General features: G+C 39.2%; 1 pseudogene; it reads left to right on the top strand.

Moving 5' to 3' along the window:
- The window catches only part of LOC114512943, a 37,052-nt pseudogene extending 20,510 nt beyond the window's left edge, over positions 1-16,542 (top strand).
- Positions 16,543-20,264: the final 3,722 nt, after the last annotated feature.

Raw genomic sequence — 20,264 nt, 5'->3', positions numbered from 1 at the left:
ATACTCCTGAAATTAGTTAAAAATTTTAAAGTCATAGATCCAAGAAACTCAACAAACTGCAAGCATGATAAGCACAAAAAAACCCCTACACCAAAGCACATCTTAATCAAATTGCTGAAAATGAATTATAAAGAAAAACATCTTCAAAGCAGGTAGAGAGTAAAAAGCACACTACTTACAGGGGAATAAGCTTCAGATTTCTCTTTAGAAATAATTCAAGCTAAAGTAAATGGATTTTAATGTGCTGAAAGAAAGAAAAAGTCAACCTAGAGTTCTGTAGTTATTAAAAATGTCCTTCAATGAATTAAAACAAAAATTGAAAAGTATTTGCCACCAGAAGACCTGTGTTACAAAAAATATTAAAGGAAGTTATATAAGCAAAATTATACTGGATAAATATCAGAAATGCTAAATATGTGGGTAAATATAAAATAGTATTTTTTTCTTTTAATATGTTCTTTAAAAATAGTTGACTCTTTAAAGCAAAAATAGTACTATATTGTGAAGTTTATAATATATTAAAGTAGAACATATAACAGCAGTAGTGAGGCAAGAGATAGTCAGGAAGGAAGCTCCAGAGGCCCTGCAGGGCTGAGGGAGAAAACATCTATACATGACAAAGACTCCCTAAGACGGGTTGTTCCTGTTTTCTGGGATAACTCTGAATCATAGAATGCACCAGCGGGCTACCCCTGATTCATTATAATATCATTATAATGAAATAACATTGTGGGACTCCCTTCTCCAGTAGCCAATCAAGAAAATCATGGGAAACCACACATGCGCAGTAGCTTTGAAATCCAACTCCTTGTACCTGCGCAGGAAAAGCCCGCCAAAGATTAGCAAGGGGGCTTCTGCCCTATAAGAATAGAATCCCCCAGCCCACGTGCCCCTTCTCTGCTCAGAGCTGGCCCACTCCCGTGTCCTGTGGAGTGTACTATCACTTAATAAATCTTCCCTCTTTCTTTATGCTATAAACTTTGTGTGTTCGGTTCAATTCTTTGTCCTCGATCACTAAGAACCTGGTTACCTGTGCACACCTGTGACAGTAGCACAAAGAATAAGAAGGAGGAAGCGGAAGTACAGTGCAGCAAGGTTCTTCACGTGTGCGGTAGTACAATATTATTTGGAAGAAGACTGGACCAAGTTGAAGATGAATATTGTAAATCCTAGAATAAACACTAAAAAATAAAACAGAGATATAGTTAATAAATGAATAATGGAGATAAAACAGAATATACAATCTAAAATAATGTGAAAAAGAATGTAACACCTAGAAAACAAATGACAACTTAATAGACTTAAAGTTAACTATATCTTTAATTACATTAACTATACATGTCTAAATATTCCACTGCAACAGCAGAGATTGTCAGATTGGATTTAAAAAGAGAGACTCAATGGTGCTATCTTTTAAAAATGCATTTTAAGTATGAAGACTTAGGTAGGTTAAAAGTAAAAGGGTAGAAAAAATATACACCAACCAGACATTATTCATAATAAAGTAGGGGAGGCTTTATTAATACCTGAGAAAATTGATTTCAGGACAAGAAATATTAGCAGACATATTTGTTTAAGCTGGATCATGATTATACCATTCTCTCTACTTTTGTATATTCTTGACATTTTTTATTATAAAACATTACAAATTGAGAGAGGAGAAATGTGTTAAAACAGTTTTTTTTCCTGTATACAGGAAAATGCCCATCACTTATTTTAGTTACCCATTTTGAAACAAAAACAGCTTTTGTTGTGGGTTTGTGTTACTAGTTTCACACTGCAAAGACCTACTTTTTCCTTTTTCTATTAATCTAACTTCTCTTATGATTGTAACACATACATTTTTTAAATAATAATACTTAGGGGGTAATAGAAATACATTAATAATTTCCCTGGTGAATGTGGATATTAGGTTCTGGAAAGCTGTGGGTGGATTTCAGTTTTATAGAGTTCCCAGAGTTACTACATTTTTGAAATACTGTATTGAAATTCACATTTTACAGCTGGTTTTTCAAATACCCCAGAACAAAAAGAATGTTTTCCAGTATTAACAGAATATTTTTATTTTCTCTCTTTTTTTGTTTTTGCAAAGGAAAAAAGAGAAAAACAATTAGTACACTGTCAGAATGAGAATAGCATGTAATTTACATAACAATAAAACATTTCACAGAGAATTGCTGTAAATGGCATTTAATCCAGTAGAGAAAAGATTTTGTCATTTAACTTCTGTGCTACTATGTAACAAGGATGGTTGTTATTTATCACCCTTACAGGAGTTGCATACAATTTATCACAGATAGGCATCATTTCCAATCCCAGGCAAGGTTTTCTAGATAAGGATTAAGTCCGTATTCTCCTGTTCAAAAGTCAGAAACAAAGTAGGGCTCTGCATATTTTCTAATTCACTAGGTATCATTCAATAAGTTTCCATCAGAAACTGAAGAATAATATTAAACAGCATTTTACCAAATATACTGTAAACATACAGCCTTTTTGTTATAATTTTGATATCTTACATTTTTATGAAACCATAGCGAAACACTTACTCATGGTAACATGCTAATGTTTAGCAACTGCTGTGTGCCAGGTACTTTTATGAACTCAAACACAGTTAACATTGTTTAAATTTTTACCCTGGCTGTTTCAAGAGAGATTTTAAAGTGGTTTAAAAGATACATTGAATGTAACTGGATGGCATAGGTTTTGAAGCTAGGGTATCCTCTTAATGTCTACATCAGAACATGTAATTCACTTCTCTACTTCAAACCCTTCAGAAGTCTCCCTTCCTTCTCTGGAGGAAGCTTTTCAGTTGTTCACGTTGCTCACATTAGCGGTTGTCAGTCCTGGCTGCATACTAGACTCATGTGCGGCTCTCTCACAACCTACCCATGCTAAGGTTTTATCCCAGCCCAGTTACCTCAGGGTTGGCTGCTTTGAGCTGGTTCTCCAGGTGGTTCTGATGTGCAGTCAGGGTTCAGAACGTCTGCCTGTACAAGCATGCTTCCCTTCCCCGCACACATCCCCTGCCTCTCTGACTCTTCTACAACTTTTCCTCTCTCGTTTCCTTCTAGCCATGCTGGCTTTCCAACCATCAGTCACACTCTCAGCTCAAGGCCAGTGATTATTTCCTCTTTCTGAGATGTTTTTGTCTCAGACATGTACAAGGCTTGCTTGCTCATCTTCTTCAGGTCTTTGCTTGAATTCATTTTTGCAGTAAAGGTCTCCTGTCCCTCCCTGCTTTAAGTCAAACCCTCTCCCTACCCAGCTGTGATACTCCCCATCTTCCTCCCCTGCTTTATTTTGATCTGTATATATCTGATATATCTTCCGCTTACTCACATGATCCTCTCTCTTCTCCCCATTTCAGCACTCCCCAAAACTAAGTTCTATGAGCAGGGATTTTCTGTTTTGTTCACTGCTGTATCCCCAGGGCCTAGGATAATGCCTGGCACTTATTTGGCCCTTTATGCCTCTTTGTTGAATCGATTAAGAGCAACAAACAAGCAAAAAACCAAAAACAACCCTATACAGGGAAACTCTATATTTGAGATATTTCACAGTTGATCTTTACCACAATGGTAGCAAATAAGATAGTTGTGATTTTTTTCTCAGCTTCTTAATTAAGGTCACCCCCTCTAATATGGTAGAGAAGACGTGCCTCTCTGGATGACTGTGCATTTTGCTTTTCATTGCCACCTGAAATTTCAAATCTATTGTCGTTCTCATATGATGTTCTTAGATCCACACAGTGTCAGGGAGAAGTGCCCATGGGGTAGGCCACACTCCCCATTGCTGGTTCTTCATTCTGCACTCACACACTCACATATAAAGGCAGACACATCAGACTTTAGTGCCATCTTGGAGAAGAAAAGGGGGGTTACGTCAAAGAAATGCAAACATAGACTTGAATATTGAACATGCCTTTTTTCTAAAAGTTCTTTATTTGTTCACTTTAAATTTCTATAGGTTAGCTTTCTGCGGCCTCCTGCCAGTTCTCATGCCCCTTCGGTCCCTTCTTCCTTCTCTCATGTTCTCCCTCAACCCTTGTTCCTGTTACTTCTCCATTGAGCACAGTTTAGTTAAAATTTCCCCTTCTAATAGATGTTCTTTGATCCCGCTTGCATTTCAACCCACTGTTAAGATATTTTCCTAAATTAAAACAGTTCTCCCCTGTTGGGAACTGCCCTGCCTGGTTTCAGAAGCTGTAACCCCCTCCAAGGCTAAGGCGGAGGGAGAGACATTGGACCATAAGCCACTAAGGAGACAAAGCTTATCTCCCTGGCAGGAGTGCTGCTTCTGCTCCTTTTACTTCATCCACAACTGGCCCCCAATGCTTGGTTGGTTAGCCAGTGATGGGTAAGATTCCCCAAGGGAGGAATGATCTAAGACACGCATGATCACATGGAGGCCCCAGGAAAGGACTTGGGGGGCTATGGAGGAAGGGGGTGATGGACCCTCACCTCTCAGCTTTGACAAAGCCTGATTCCTTATTCTGTTTGCGAGAAGTCTCCTAATCTCTTGGCTGCCTTATATTCCCTGCCCTGACTTAAGCCTGAAACAATGACAGAGGGCAGTGCAGCCCTATGCTGGAAAGGGTGGGTTTCTAGGGCAATCAGGCCTAAGAAAGAATATGTAAAATCCTGTGAAACCTGCTTTGTTTAGAATGCTCTCAATTAAATAAAGGTCCAAGCAAGAAATGAATTTGTTCCTCAAAAGTTTTATTGCTCTTTAGCTATTAGACCCTGACTCAGAATAGGCCCTCAGAGTTCTTTGTTATCTATTGTTTGATCCTTACTGCCTGACAATGATTAATGAGCTTTACCTGTTTTCTTGTGCAAACAAACCCAATAAAAGCCCATTGAGGAAAAGGCTCCTGGCCCTTTCCCTTTGAGAGATGGGCCACCTTTCCCCCCCAAGCAGATCATGTCTTGGTAGACTTAATTCTCATCCATGGTGGCTGGGGAGGGGGGCGCCCTGCGGGCGGAGCCCCCCCACACTCCCCCACCTTAGGAAAAACTACAATCCAGTTAGCAGAAATGATGTTTGTCCATTTAAAAACATTCACACATAACGAAGGGAAAGAAAGAGGCTCAGTGACTCATACAAGGTAAAACACCCAGTCTTCAGGATGTAATCCTAGGTCATCTGTGATATTTATATTTCTTAATGTGGCGATGATAAAAAAAAATCTTGGGTAAGGGAGAGATCAGTGCTGACTTCCACAGAGGAGGATATCAGCTCTCAGGAACAGAGGCGTGGTCAGCCTTGCTGACAAATGTGGGTGGGCCCGGGACACTGGTCTCTTCATTATATCACACTGTACTATAAGCTCAAATACCTGATGTTGAGAAACTGTAAGTTTAGTTAATACAACTAATATAACTGTATTAGCTAATGTAACTAATATATCTGTAGTACTCTTTTGTGAGGAACTATGAGTTTAGAGAGATATGTAATTACAGCCAACAACCATATGGCACTTGCTGATTAGAAGGCACTCTTCTGAGCATGCTGCATGTTTTAGAGTCCACGACTCATATAACCTTTGTGATGGCTCTCATAATAATTATTATTATAATTCCCACTGTATAGTCAAGACACAGCTAGAAAATGGTAGAGCCGGGATTTTAAACCAAGCAGCCTGGCTATAGAGTTTGTGCTATTAATCACTCTGCAATAGAAGGAAACCATCTCCACTTGACATTTTCACTTCATGCACACATTTGAGGACTGACTGTACTCCAGGCTATTCTCAGTGCTTTTACATGTGTTGTCTCATTTAATCCTTACAAAGTCCTGGTGAGGTGGGTATTTTCATCCACATTTTACACATCTGTAAACTAAGGCTCACAGACGTTAAATACTCCTATAAGATCATGAAGCAAATAATTGGTAAAGCCAAGATTTGAACTAATATAATAATTATATTATTATAAACTCACTATACCACATTCTCTTTTCAGAATATATAGTGCATCTATAAACATGCATATACAAAAACACATACAAGACATGGATTTGAAGTTCTTAATGAGCTCATGTGTTAAGAGAAAAGACAAACATATGAACTTCTTATTTTATTTTAGAATTGAAAAACTATGACAAAGGTGATTGGAATCATGTTTTCCCCTTGACCTTGAAGACAAAGATGATGTCCTATTTTTATTTATATCTCCAACACTAAGCACAGTGTTAGTGAGTGAAAAAGTAAATATTCATTCCAGTGAATAGAGATATACTTTTTTCACATTTTTTTTATTGTTTGAGTCCAGTTGTCTCAATTTTCCCCCTACCACTCCCCCCTATCCCACCCATCCTCACTTCCCACCCTTGATCCTACCCCACTTTGGTTTTGTCCATGTGTCCTTTATACATGTTCCTAAAAACCCTTCCCCCTCTACCCCCACCATTATTCACTCCTGTCTCTCCACTTGTTACTGTTAGTTTGTTCTTTATACAATGGAATCCTACACAGTAGGAAGGAGCTCCTACCTTTTGAAACAGCATGGATGGATCTGGAGAGCATTATGCTAAGTAAAATAAGCCAGGTGGTAAAAGACAAATACCATATGATCTCACCTATAAGTGGACCCTAATCAACAAAACAAGCAAACAAGCAAAATATAACCAAAGACATTGAAATTAAGAGATATACTTCTTAAATCATGAATATTGGAGTACAGTGAACCTCTCTAAAATTGAGGTTTTATGCTTTGAGTGTAATGCAAATTGGAAGTTACCATAAGAGATAGTGTAATATTTGACAGATATTTAGCTTCACAGATAAATTAGCTATAGACATTCAAAATAGTTTATGGGATTTGGCCCAATGGTAAGTATAAAGGAAAATAAGCTATAAAGATGGGGAATTTGGACACAGAAATTCTATTTGGGCTATGGGGAAAACTATCATAGTCATCAAAATAGTTTAATATTTTGTGGGTGATTTAAAAAAAGAAAGGGGATGGCAAAATGGTCCTTAACAAAAACTAATGTCAACCTGGAAAGAATGTCTGGAAAATATCTCTTGGAACAGGTAAGGGTAATGTACCTAGGTGGGTGCTTACACTGGACCATGCTGGGCCGGCAGCTAGGATGGGGTGGTAGATACTGTAGTAGGCAGAATAATGCCCCTAAGGATGTCCATGACCTAATCTCCAGAACCTGTGAATATGTTATCTTAAATGTCAAAGCAGACTTTGCCAGAGTAAGTTACTAATCTCGACAGAGTGAGATTTTCCTGGGTTATCCAGCTGGGCCCAATTTGATCAGGAGAGTTCTTATAAGTAAAAGAGGGAGGCAGGAGAGTCTGAATAGGAGAAGCTGTGATGACTGAAGCAGAGATTGGAGTGATGTGCTTTGATGGCAGAGGAAAAGCACACAAGCCAAGGTATGCAGGCAGCCTCTAGAAGCTGGAAGAGGCAAGGAAACAGTTTCTCCTCCAAATGGTGTGCAGCCCTGCCTACAACTTGATTTTTAATCCAGTGAGACCCATTTTGGACTTCTGACCCCCAGAACAGTAAGATAATAAATCTGTATTGTTTTAACTCACTAATTGTGAGGCAATTGGTTACACTAGTAACAGGAAATTGATATAGAAGCCAAGTTATGATTCATCATCATGGCCCAAAGAAATAATTTTTAAAGAGGCAAGGGCTAACCAAATAAAAAAATACATCATAAAGAATAAGAATAATAAATTTGATGATGTAAAATTTCCATACATCCAAAATAAAAGACCAGTGGCAATCTGAGAAAAAAGGCCTGCAACAATTATGACAGAAAGAGAGGAAATCATCTTAGTATTGAAAAAGAGCTCTTTCAAATTAGGAAAAAAAATAGCAAAGGACATAAATAGATAATATCCAGGAAGAATGCAAATGGCAATAAACATGTTTTTAAAAATAATCTCATTATGCAAATTAAGACTGAGATAACATCTTTAATTTACAAAATCAGAGCAGACTTGTTTTTAAAACCTCATATGCAAAGTTAGCAAGAATTCCATCAGATCGGCAGTTTTAGCCACCACTGGAAAACGTGTGTGTTTGTAAGTTTTTTTTTAATAATTTTTATTATTTGTATTTATTTTTAGAGAGGGAATGGAGGGAGAAAGAGAGAGAGAGAGAGAAACATCAATGTGCGGTTGCTGGGGGTCATGGCCTGCAACCCAGACATGTGCCCTGACTGGGAATCGAACCTGTGACACTTCGGTTCACAGCCCGCACTCAATCCACTGAGCTACGCCAGCCAGGGCTGTCTTTGTAAGTTTTTTAAAATGAAAAACAACTGGCTAATATGTATTAAAATGCATACAATTGTTTATGGTTTTGATCCAATGATTCTAAGTTCAGGGATTGGGCTCTTCTTCTTCAGCCCCTTCATGTCACACTCCACACCCCCCCCCCAGGTCCTACTATTTCTCATCCATGTGTTCCCTGGGCTGCCTTGCTTGTTAGCTTCTAGTTGGGTTTAGGCAATGAAGACACTGAAAGGAGAGAGAGAGAAGGGAAATTTGGGGACATTTACTTCCCACCACCTGACCCCCACCCCCCACTTCCATGGTTTTATGAGTTCGAAACCAGTGGTTCTCAAACTTCAGCACATGCAAACCACGTGGGTGCTTTGGTTCTGATTCAGCCGGATGGGGTAGAGCCTGGGAATTTATATTCCTAACAGATTCCCAGGTGTTGTTGATGCTGCTGGTGCGGGTACCACAGTTTGAGAAGCACAACTTTAAGGCCACAGTGCTCTGTGGGGCAGCCTGTATTGCTCAGCGGAGGCTTTCTCTGTGCTCCACAAATAATATGTCCTTCCACTCTCCACCCCTTCTCTCTCGACGGCTTGTTTGCCACCCTGTCCGAGTGCTTACCATTCCTTGTTGATTCCCTTAACCCTGCCCACATCGCTTGTAATCAGTCCCTTTATTAAAGGAAGAAATGTGTATTAAATTGAACTAAACACTTTGACCTTGCCATCAATTTCCTTCTAAAATCTTGGCTGATGTCAGGATTTATCCCAGGGAAATGATCGAAGGTACAAACACAGACTGAGGTTCAAGACTGTTCTTTGCAGTATAATTCACAATAGCAAAAACATTAGAAGCAAGGTACATGTTCAACCATAGGGGAAGACAGACTAGCACACATTTAAAATGACTAATGGCATTGACTAACCTAGGGACGGCTAAAGATGCAATGTTTGAGTCAGAATAAGATATGAAAGCATAGCTAGAGAATGTCTCCAATTTAGTAATTATGTGTGGTTGTGCTTGGTACAAACTGAGGTTAAAAATTGGAAAGCGAGAGCAGTTCAAGTGACAGTGACTACATACATAGTTTATTAGAGTTTATTAGAAGAGGATTTGATTTGCTGGAATATTTGTCTTTTTCTGATAGGATGTTTTGAACCACAAGTGTAATTCCAATTAAAATTTTTCCTCCTTTATTTCTAGTGGCTTTCAGAATTATTACCATGTTTAATATTATGTAAATATTTAGTATTATACTTAATTAACAAAATAAAATGTGCTTTATATTTATAAAGAGATAGGAATTATATTCCAGCAATGAAGTTAATTCTTCATGTCACAACCACTTTCTATACAAATCCCTTTAAACACATAGACTCAGGTAAATTTCAGCCGCAAATATAATGAGTGCCTGCCCTCAAGGAAGTTACAGTCTCAGAGGGCACCAAAGACACAAATAAAGATGCAATGAAGAATAGTAGAAAGGATACAACTTGGAATTTAAACACCAGAGTTTGTCACAATCACAGTTAAGCAGTCCATGAAGTTTTTTCCAGGATATGTAGTAGAACATAAATTATAAAGTCCAATTATTTAATCAGGAAATCATGATGAGGTTTTTCATCAGTTTGAATGCTCTGTGGCTTGTAAAGCAAGTATGTGCTTACGAAGTTGAAGTTAACATTAGTCTGTTCTTTTAATTCTTCTCTGCTTCAGAACTGACACACACGTTGTTCTCCTGCATATACATAATTACAAAAAATTTGCTTATTTGTTACATTGAGAATGAAACTGTAAAGATCAGAGCTGATGATTAAAACAGAGGTAGCATTATTCTCAGAGGGGAAAATGGATATCTCATTCCTGACTCTTAACAGTAATTGGAATAGAAAATAAGAAAGCTCAAAAGGCTGGTTAGGAATCTAACTTACATAAAATAAGCAATAAGTACAATATTTGCATAAGCAAGAATAAAATGATTAAAAAATTATACAATAGAAAGACAACCCAATAATGGGCTAATGGCATCAAACTGATAATGTCTATGGCATTCAAATAAAATTTGAATGTTTTGAATTAAGGGAAATAAGCAACTAAGATGCAATGAGATTTCCAATTCTGACATTTCCTTCTCTGATCACAGTATCCCACTGAGCTTAACTGTTTGTCCAATAATAAATTCAGTTCTTTACATTTCCCTGTTCTTTCAGAATGTCTACCTTCTGCAACTTCATTTACCTTCCTACTCAGTATAACTCTATAAACAGCTTGCCAGTAGTGCTCTTGTTTGAACACTATACTGAACTCTCTCATCAGTATATAAACTTGTGCCATAGCCTATTTGCCAGACTTCAAGCTTAGGAAATCTCCAACATCCATTTTCTTTGTTCATACTCTGAAGCTGCCAAACCCAGCTGTACAGCCACAGAACTACTCTCACTTCTGCTTAAAACGGTTCAAAGAATATAATAAAAGAAAAGCCCTCCCAATTAACTAGGATAATATATCAAATAAGAAAAATCTTCCATGAACATATGGTAAAATAAAAATATAGTCAGATACTGTTAAGAAACAAAATAATCCTGCCTGTCTGTGAAGTAGGATTAAAATACAAAAACCTTGCCTTTGTTCATAACTTGTTGCCACAGAGACTAAAGGCGTGGACATTCATTTTTAGGTGTCCAAGGACTCAAAAACTAGATTGCTTCCCAAATAAATGTCCTAAAGGCCTGCTTCAGAACCCCAACCTATTAATAATGATTTAGATTCAAGAAAACTAGAGTGGTAGCTAAAGGGAATGGAGCAATAATTAAGTTAAACATAGAGAGGTACATTGAATTTATACAAATAGTGTATAAATTTGAAATAAAGTTACTGGAAACAGACGATTTATACTGTTTAGCACAAAGACAATGATGCAGTTTGTGACTACAGTCTAATTGAAAAAGAAAAAAACAGAGAAGAGAAAAGGAGAAGCTTCACTAAAGGAAACTGAAGCCCTGGGTTTCACATCCTTCATAAAGGGAAGTAAAGTTCTTATGTTGCTCTTAGTTTTAATAGTTATGTGGGAAAGTCTAAGGATGGTTTATTTGAAATAGGATGCTTTGCTTCTTAATTATTGCAGAGGATAAGAACAGTCTGAATATAAAAAGAGGAAAGGGATTAAAACCCAGGTAGTGTAAATGGGACATTTTATTTATGTCACAATTTAATTGGTCATTTACCTCTTTTTCTGCTCAGTACCCCTTGCATTTTTCTGAGCCACGTCTCCGTGCCCCCACCCACCTCTAACCAAAGATTCCAAATGGAGATACCATCATTTGACATGACCTTACTCCCCTGGCCAAGATTATCTGGTAGTGAGCATCTAATTTAAGATGGGTCAATCTTAGAACCTCATCATGCCCGGTCCTTACCACCCAGCCCTGGAAACTGGTCTAGAAGACAGGCACACAGACATCTAGCACAAACTGAGCATCATATTCCTCTCCAGGGTCTGTTCAACTGGACCTGTGTGAAAGTCTTATTTCATTTTGAAGGTAAAGCTAGGTGTCTGGTGTAGACGAGAGTAGTCAGAGAGAAGCAAAGGGAGGCAGAGCAAGAGAACTGTGGTAGTATCAAGTCTCTGGTCAGTGAGTCTCTAGCTGTACTCTTGCCTTTTCTGATTGCAGGAGCCCTGAACTTGTATTTTGCCTAAGCTAATAATTCAAGATCAATTTCTACATCCTCCAACCAAATACAAATAAGAATTATGATCATAAATGTAATTGAGTTTAATCTCTTAGTAAAAAGTCAAAACTCAGATTGGAATGGAAAAATAAAATCAGGTTATTTAAGAAAAAGATACCTAAAATAAAAGAATAGAATAATTTGCATATAGAAACCAGACAGATATATAAGATACATCATCTAAAGCGGAAATCATTAAATAGAAATAATGTCTCTTTGTCTTGATAAATTTCAGAGTCTACAGAAAAGACACAGCAGGGCAATGTAGCTGCTCAATGATGTCTTCAATGAATGTTTGTATTTCTGGCTCATTCTCATCACGTGGCTTTCATTCCGGGCACAAGATGGACGCTTCAGCTTCAGACATCATGTCTGTATCCCAATGACTAAAGGGCATATTATAATCCCTTTAACACTTTTTAATTCACATTAAATTTCTATTTTATTAACAGACAACTGGAGTGAATCAGCATTCTCTGAAGAAAACATGAACTTCGATACTGTTTCCCTATCCCTTCTATGGCCCCCTCCTCACTACTTGACATCTTGAAATCATCTGGAAGTCTACTTCTAAAAAATAATTTCTTATACTATGTATTAATGATTAATTAGTCATAACAATAACTTTCATAGATTCCTTTATTGTGTTAATTAAATGAGCTAAAACATAAAAAGTGTTTGGCATGATGCTACTCATTCAGTAGTGTTTGTAATGATGCTGAGGACTATCGATATCATTATCGTTTGGCACAGAGCCCTTCTCTCTCCACAGGCTCTCTTTTGGTGATGTTATCCTCAGCTGTCACCATCCCTACTACCTGGATGGTTCCCAAACCTGTATCGCTTAACTGGACACCGCTCCTGGGCTCCCCTGTTTTATTTTCAATTTCTGTTAAAGATCACCACCTAATTATTTCACCAGAGCATGAAGCTCAACACATCTGAATTAAACTAGCCCCTAATTTCTCTTAATGGAACAAGCATTCTCCCTGTTCCTTAATCTGGAAAGCCTTCCCTCTTATCTCTCCTGATTTCCTCACCGAGATAGTTGAGCCCATTGCCTGTATCATGTAGCAGCACATTCAAAGTTAGTCTTCTTCCTTCTTCTCTTTTAATACACTGCTAAGCCCTGTAAAAACCTTTTAAAATGCCACTTCTATTTACCTTCTTCTTTACGACTCCCTCCTCCCAATGTATTACTTTCATCTAGTATTGAGATATACTCCTAGTTTTCCTCCTAAGTTTCTGAGCTCTCCTCCCTTCTTCTATTCTTACAGGTGAACCCTCCTTAAACATCATGCCAATCATGCATTTATTATGTACTACCTAACAGGCTCCTTGCTTTGGATGTAAGTCTAAACCCCTCAGCCTACCGCTCTAGGCTTTCTAGTGACAGGTGTTGGGGACCGCCCTGCCTGGTATCAGGAAGCTGTAACCCCCCGTGACTTAGGCTGAGTGAAAGACCTCCGGACCAAGAACCACTAAGGAGACAAAACTTATTTCCCTGGCATGAGCGCTGCCTGTTCTAATGCCTGGCTCTCATTGCGTGATCATCAGTCAATGACAGGTAACAATTCTCTAAGAAAGAGAATGAATCTAAGACAGACGCAATCATGTGGGAATGCCCTAAGGGAAGAGACTCACGGGGATGTGGAAATGAAGGGGTGATTGACATCAACCCCTGCCCCCTCGGCTTTGTCAAAGCCTGAGTCCTTGTGAGAAATCCAAGTCTCCTGGCTGCCTTTGTCTTCTCTGTTAACTCAGGCCAGTAGGGGTGGTGCAGCCCAGACCAGAAACGGTGGACCCGTGGGGTAATCAGGCCTGGGACACAGAATATGCAAGATCCTGTGAGACCTGTTTGCTGGAGGATGTTATTAACTTGGAATTTAAAGGCACAGGCAGGAAACCTTTGGAACCTGTAGTCCTTTCATATGTTAAAAACCCCAAACTTTGCCCAGAATCACAGTGGGGGTTCTGTCTGTACCTTTGTAAGTCACCTACTTCTTCTGATCTTTTCTGCCAGACTATGAATCCACAAACTAAGTCTGTTTTCTCAATAAAAATCTGCTTGGGAATGGAGATGAGGCGCTCTCCCCACTAGAGAGAGAGTGGCCATTCCATTTTTACTTCCCCACAGAAACTGCTTGTCTCTGTGTATGTCTTTCTCGTGTTTTAACAAGCCATCCGCAGCGTTCCGTGCTCATTGCAGGCAGGTGAGCATGCGTCAGACAGGGGTCTAACTTACCTCACTGACTGCCCCACCATGGAGAGTACAGATCAGTCAGCCTGGCACACTCATTCCTCCCTGAAAACCCCAACCACTTTCTGAACTCTAGTTTTATCCTTCTGCCTAGGAAACTTCTTTGAACCATCTCTGCCTGTCAAAATCCTGCCTGTCAGAGGCCTTGTCAGAAAGCCTTGATTCACACACCAGTTAGGATTTGTCCTTTCTTTGAGCCACTATAGCATTTCATGTGCCTCTAGTAGCAATGAAAGTATTTTTACTTTAAGTTAAAGATTTTCAGGATTTATTATCTTGACCTTTCACCAGACTGTAAAATGGTTAAAGGCTTTGCCCCACTCATCTTTTAATTTTTTGTCAGACCTTATTAGTATAATATATTTCAGTTTGTCCTCAATTACAGTTATTACAGATTGTATCATTTAAGACAAAGAAAAATTATTCTGAAAGCATAACCAAGGTTTCTTAGACTATGTAAAATAAGGACTTGTTCAAGTTCAAAAGGCTATTTTCTGTACATGAATCTTTGTTTAGAGAATGAACTAGCTAAATAAGTCTCCAAATAGCACAGAAAAGGTACACACCAGTTTTATGGTGGTAGACCTAAAGGAAACATATACTTTGCAAGAAAACCAGGTCACAGAAACATCTGTGGGATATGAATGGGGTCTTTCTGAATATTTGATGAAGTGCCAGAGGTTTCTCTTTGCGTACAGCTTATTTAAAAACATTTGGCTTTCCATGTTGCTTTTGTTAATACAGAAGTAATAATAACAGCTTTCAACTACTACACTGTATAGCCTGAGTAGATGTAAGAAAATAATGGAATATAAGTGTAGGAATGCAGATCAAATCCCAGTTCTGGAATATTTTGAATGCTGATATTGGGATTTTAGTTAGTAAACAGCCCATTGAAATTTTGTTGTTGTTGTTGTTGTTGTTGTTGTTGTTGCTTCTTGCTTGTTTTTGATGCTGTGAGCACCATTGTAGAAATGTGCTTCAAGAAAGTTAACTACACTGCTGCCTGAACCAGAGCCTCAGCTTCTGGCTTTCCTCCCTGAACAGCAGGAGCTTTAGGACTGGGTCTAGCTTCTGCACAAACTGGACCCTGGTCTCTGTGCAGTCATCCAGCCACTGGGCCTGGCCAGCCAGCAGCTTGAGCTCTCAGATCTTGGTGTCCCATTCCACTAGTGTGTGGGGGCAGCTGTGGATCTGGGGGCCTGGCCGTGGGGAGGGCAAGGGGTTTGGTGGGCATAGGAAGCATCCAGAGCAAGGAGACAATGCAATGTTTGAATGATCGCCTGGCCTCCTACCTGGAAAGGGTGAGAAACCTGGAGGCTGATAATCAGAGACTAGAGAGCAAAATAAGGGAACACCTGGAAAAGAGGGAACCCCAAATCAGAGACTGGAGACATTATTTCAAGACCATTGAGGACCTGAGGGCTAAGATCTTTGCAAATTCTGTGGACAATGCCCTCATTGTTCTGCAGATTAGCAGTGCCCACCTTGCTGCTAATGACTTCAGAGTCAAATAAGACTTGGAGCTGGCACTAACCACTGTGCTGAGAATGACATCCGTGGGCTCTCTAAGGTCACGGATGACACCACTATCACTAGGCTACAGCTGAAGACAGAGATAAAGGCTCTCAAGGAGGAGCTGCTCTTTGTGAAGAAGAGCCACGAGGAAGAAGCAAATGCTCTACAAAACTAGATTGCCAACTCTGTGCTGACCATAAAGTTGGATGCCCCCAAATCTCAGGAACTCAGCAAGATCATGGTAAACATCTGGGCCCAGTAAGATGAGCTAGCTCAGAAGAACCGAGAGGAGCAAAACAAGTACTAGTCCCAGTGGATGGAGGAGAGCACCACAGTGGTCACCTTGCAGACCACTGAGATAAGAGCTGCTGAGACGACACTCATAGAGCTGAAATGTACAGTCCAGTCATTGGAGACTGACCTGGACTCAATGAGGAATCCAAAGGTCAGTTTTGAGAACAACCTGAGGGAGGTGGAGCCACGCTGTGCCATGCAGATGAAACAACTCAATGGGATCCTGCTGCACCTGGAGTCAGAGCTGGCCCAACCCAGGCAGAGGGGCAGCACCAGGCCCAGGAGTATGAGGCCCTGCTGAACATCAAGGTCAAGCTGGAGGCTGACCTTGCCACCTACCAGTGCCTGCTAGAACAAGGGGAGGACTTCACTCTTGGTGATGCCCTGGACAACAGCCACTCCATACATCTACCTAAAAGACCACCACCTGCAGGACTATGGATGGCACTGTGGTGTCTGAGGTAACGAAGCCAAAGTTCTGCGCCATTAAAGGCAGCAGAAATGGGGCAACTTGGAAGGGTCAGGAGGCCAATAAAAAAATCAGAGATCATTGAGCATTTAAAAAAAAGAAAATTAACTGCAGAGAGGAGAGTAGGTTGGGCTGGAAGGAGAACTTAGAGGTAAGGACTTAGCTGGTCTGCTTATAATAAAGTAGAAAGAGGGCAAATGAACTAAAGTGGCAGAAGTGATGAAGAGGGGGGAAATTATGCTGATGCAAGAACTATTACAAAGGACTTAGCAATTGACCTGTAAATGATTCTGTTGGTCAGGATAAGGAAAAACCAAAAATAGCTGCTAAAGGTTTGGCTGGAAGAGAAGAGAGAGAAGAGAAGAGAGAACCAATAATACTGCGGAGGGAGGGAGGGAGGGAGGAAAAGAGGGAGAGAGAGAGAGAGAGAGAGAGAGAGAGAGAGAGAGAGGCTGACTGGGAGTTAAAAGGTTATTCCCTTTACTCCTGTGAAAATGGGTTTTGTTTTACCTCTCCCATTGTTCCTTCTCAGTCTTATATATTGCTTTCTTTTCCTTTGTTTGCCCCTTTAAAAATTAGCATTTCCAAGGTGGGGTGGAGTCAGAGGAGGGGGGTGGGGATGACTGGGTTGGGGCAGGGGAGAGACAACTGTACTTGAACAACAATAAAATAAAAAAATGAAAAAAGAAGAGGGAGAAAAATTAGCATTTCAGATAAGTCACTTGTATCTGGAAAATGCAAGTCGGCTAGATAGATACCTCTTTTAGCATAAAGAAATGGAACAAAATTTAAAAGGGTTAATCATCTCCAGTGTTATCAGTATTGAAAACTACAACAACAATAAAAGACATGGTTACATGCTCCTGGGAGGGAGTATAAACTGGGAATTAGTTTTATGAACAAAGGTACATATATTAGATAGTTTGGGATTTTACAGTTTAAATCAACTTGATTGATATATAATTTACATATAATAAAATACACCCTTTTAAGTGGGCATGTTTTAATATGTAAATTATTTAAAAACTGACTGTTAAGTAAGATTTTTTTAATCCTCACCTGAGGATATATTTATTGATTTTAGAGAGAGAGGAAGGGAGAGAGAGAGAGAGAAACATCGATGTGAGAGAAAAACATGAGGGTTGCCTCCCTTACATGCCCGAACCAGGACCAAACCCACTACCTAGTTATGTGCTCTGACCGGAAATTGAACCAGCAAACTTTTGGTGCACAGGATGATGCTCCAATCAACTGAGCAACCTGGCCAGGGCAGTAAGTTTTAACAAAATTATAACTACTAAAGAAAATTTCCATCACCCAAGAAAATTCACTCATGTTCCTTTGCTGTCATTCTCTCTCCATCCCTCACCAGCAGCAAATGTTATATCCTATTATAATAAACTGGTAATGTGGTAAGTAAAATGTACTTCTAAGTTCTGTGAATAGCCCTAGAAAATGAATCAAAACCCAGGAGATTGCAAGAGCCTCTGATCTATAGTCATTTGGTCTGTAGTACAAGGTGTGGGTGTCCAGGTAGATAGTGTCAGAATTGAGCCGAATTTTCAGACACCCTGATGATGCCAGAGAATTGCTTGGTTTGTGCAGCACCTACACCCTGGCCAAACACACATACACTTTCAGACTGAGTCCTGGAACCCAAAACAGTCTTTAAGTCTAGGGTGTAAGACAGCCAAGTTTGTGATGTTTCTTTTAACAATGTCTTGACTATGCAGGTCCTTTGCATTTCCATATAAATTTAAAAATCAAATTATTAATGTCTTTTTGAAAAACTTGCTAAGATTTTGACTGAACTTGCATTGAGTTGAACATCAATTTGAGGATGGTGTACATCTTAAGAGTAAGTCATCCAATTTGTGAATATGTAACTCTCCATTTAATTAGGTCTTCTTTCAGTCCTCTCAGCAATATTTTATAGTTTTCAGTGCACAAATCTTATACACATTTTATAAAATCCATTCCTGAGTATTTCACATTTTCTAAATGCTATTATAAATACTTAAAAATTTTAAATTTACCACTGCTCATATAGAGAAATACAATTGAACTTTTTTATACTGACTTTGTATCTGGGACCTTGATATACCTACTTAATTTTTCCAGAAGTTTTTTTTTGTAAGTTTCTGATCATTTTCATTGTACAAATCATATGATCTGTGAATAAGAACAGTTTTGCTCCTTCCTTCCTTACTTTCTGACTGTATGACTTTTATTATTTTTCTTGCTCTGATTATACTGGTTGGGACTTCCAGTACAATGTGGGCATGGTGTATTGAACATGGCACTCGGCATTTACTGGAACTTCATTTTAGTGTGACTTTCTGTACTGAAGTAGATGGAAAAGCTAAATACTAAATTTCCCAGGCTTCCTTGCCAACAGAGTTCTACATTTGATTAAATTCCACCAACTAGATGCACCTAGTTGCATTTGAGAAGATAGAGTTAAAGTGGAGGCTTTCTTACTGCAAAGTCTGTTTACTGATGACGAACACAGTCACGGAGCTGTGGGTTTTGTCTCCATGGATTTCAAGAAGCAGTTGCAGTGACAGTAGCACCCGCTTTCTGACCGTTGGATTGCAGCTACCATGTTTTTTGTGCAAGAGAAACATCCATCCATTGCCTCTTGCAACCTCCTATCAAGGACTGAACTCATAACCCAGGCATGTGCCCTGACCCGGAATTGAGCTGGCGACCTTTTGCTTTGTGGGATGATTTCCAACCCACTGAGCCACACCAGCCAGGGCTGTTAGTGTGTTTTTAATATGAACAGTTCTAGTGGCAGACTCCTGATTCCCTACCTTCTGGTTCATGGCAGAGGAGGTGACTTCCCTGGCAAGGCAGTTTTTCATGGCATTTGGGAGTGATTCCTGGACCTCAGCTTATAACCCAATCTTCCAGCCCTTTCAGTGATTTTTTGTAATGATCTAATTACATGTATTAAATTTCTTTCTGCTTAAAATACTTCCAGTAGTATTTGTTTCCAGCAGTGAACATTGAAGAGTACAGTCAAGACAGATATTTGAAAGAAGGCTTAATTGACAAAAATAGAGAGGCAGTTCAGGGACAAGAAATTAATTCCTTGGTGAGATAGGTGTACCAGAAAAAGTCTCCATCACAAGAAAACAGCACACGGCCCTAGTTATCAGGGGACCAGAATACCGACATCATGACAAGCTGTGCTGTATATAACACAGCCTGTGTGTTGACTTGGTAAACCTCTATCCTAGGGCTCTTGTGGCACCCCTTGTTCCCTAGTCTAAGAACAAATTTGATCCCAAAATTGCAGGGTGAGACTATACCATTAGCTCAAGGTACAGCTATCTCAGCATGACAGAGAGATACAAAGACAGGGAAATAAGGAAGGGAGTTTAAAATTTAAAAAGGGAATAATTTCAAGGCAAATAAAAGGCAGAGCTACTTCATAAAGTATTTAGTAACCATATAATGAAATACAGACATAAGGCTTTAAATGTGTTTTCTTCATATACTATTAAGAACTGTAAGTTGTCAGTCAAGTCATTGAGCTCATTGGTCATCTAATTTAGAAATACCTCCCCCACTCAGTGTTACTGACTAATGGTTACCTAACTCTTGTTTGAACAGTTAGAGTGACAGGGAGTTCATTATTTCACAGACTTGGCTATTTCATTTCTCTGATCATCAGAACATTAACTATCTTTCACATCAACAACATAATTCTGTTTATATACTAATGTATAATGACA

Source organism: Phyllostomus discolor, chromosome 2 (genome assembly GCF_004126475.2).
Source record: "Phyllostomus discolor isolate MPI-MPIP mPhyDis1 chromosome 2, mPhyDis1.pri.v3, whole genome shotgun sequence".
Lineage (NCBI taxonomy): Eukaryota > Metazoa > Chordata > Mammalia > Chiroptera > Phyllostomidae > Phyllostomus > Phyllostomus discolor.
The sequence above is the reverse complement of the archived record's forward strand: the minus strand, read 5'-3'. Positions and strand labels throughout refer to the sequence as shown.